The following is a 1,710-nucleotide window of genomic DNA, read 5'->3' on the forward strand; positions in this document are numbered from 1 at the left end:
GTCTCCCTCCCATGGGGGCTGGTGGTCTTGCGGACATTGGATTTACCTTTTGGCAGGTCGGGCATTGAGAGGCCACTCTCTGGGCTTCCAAATAAAGACCTGGGGCTACCCTTTGACGAGTCAACAAGTCTCCCATGGCGGTGCCTCCCATGTGAGTGGAAGAATGCAGTCGGTAGAGTGTTTCTCTCAATAAGCCTCGAGGCATTAGCACTTTTCCTCCAGGTACGATCCACCATCCCTGCAAATTTTTACTGGCCTTAAGCTTGGTGGCTAGCTCATCTGACCCTGGGCCATACTCCGCTCTACAATCTTCTAAGAAAAAGGGCACTTCATGGACCGAGCCCTGAAACACTGCCTCTCCTCCCATCTGTGCCGCTTCTTTGGCTGTTACATCAGCCTTCGCGTTTCCTTTCTTTTGGTGCTCGTCTGCAGCTTTGCCATGGGCCTTCACGTGTACCACGGCCACCTCTTTTGGTAATCAGAGGGCTTCCAACAGCTTCACAATTTGTGGCCCATTGGCAATCCTCTGTCCAGAGGCCGTGATGAATCCACGTTCCTTCCACAACAACCCACGGGCATGTACGGTGGCAAATGCATATCGTGAGTCTGTAAAAATGTTCACCCTTTTGTCCTTTCCTAATTCCAATGCGCGGGTTAGGGCAGTAAGTTCCACTGCCTGCGCTGACCAGTTTGCGGGGAGTTTCTCTTTCCACACAGTTTCAGTCAGCGTTACCACAGCACATCCCGTTTGTCGCTCACCATGTATCATACTACTTGAGCCATCTACGAAGAACTCCTCCTCTGGGTTCTCGAGTGGGTCATCTGCCAAATCAGGACGAATCAATATTGTTTGAGTCAATACCTCCAGGCAATCATGGCACGGAAGTCCTGGTTCTGGTATCAGGGTGGCTGGATTCAGAGCTGTGGTGTGCTTGAAGGTAAGGCCTGGATTAGATAGGAGAAAGATTTCATATCTGGATTGCCTGGAGGGATTTAAAAATTTCTCTCCTTCTCCTCCGAGAATCTGGGGAACTCCATGTGGAGTATGTATTTCCATATCAGCTCCCATAACAATCTTTTGGGCCTCCTCCACAAGGGTAGCTGTGGCAGCGACAGCCCTCAAACATGCAGGCCACCCCTTCGCCACCGGGTCTAGGACCTTGGAGTAGTATCCCACGGGTTTCCAAGTTGGGCCTACTGGTTGAGTTAAAACCCCTGAAGCTACCCCTTTATTCTCATGCACATACAGTCTATAGGGCTTGCGCCCATTTGGAATCATCAATGCAGGGGGTTGCGAGAGGGCAGCTTTCAATAACTCAGATGCATGCTGGTTTTCCTTAGTCCATTTCCAATTAGCAAGGCCCTCCTTTGTGAGGGATTCATATAGGGGTTTGGCTTTTCCCCCATAATCAGGAATCCACAGTCTACAAAACCCGGTTAGGCCCAAAAAGGCTCGCAGCTCTTTGGGGTTTTAGGGGTAGGCATATCCTGTATTACTTGGATTCGATCCTTACTCAAGGCCCGAACCCCCTTCTCAATCTCGTATCCCAAAAAGGTAACCTTTGGTTGGCAAATCTGGGCCTTTTCCCGTGACACCTTATATCCTTTCTTTCCCAGGGTGTTCAGCAAGGATTCGGTCGCTCTTTTTCCTGTCTGTATATCGGGACTTGCTATCAATAGATCATCAACATATTGCAATAGTGCCACCTC

The sequence above is a fragment of the Alligator sinensis genome, unplaced genomic scaffold, assembly GCF_000455745.1.
Source record: "Alligator sinensis unplaced genomic scaffold, ASM45574v1 scaffold2416_1, whole genome shotgun sequence".
In the NCBI taxonomy this organism is placed as follows: Eukaryota; Metazoa; Chordata; order Crocodylia; family Alligatoridae; genus Alligator; species Alligator sinensis.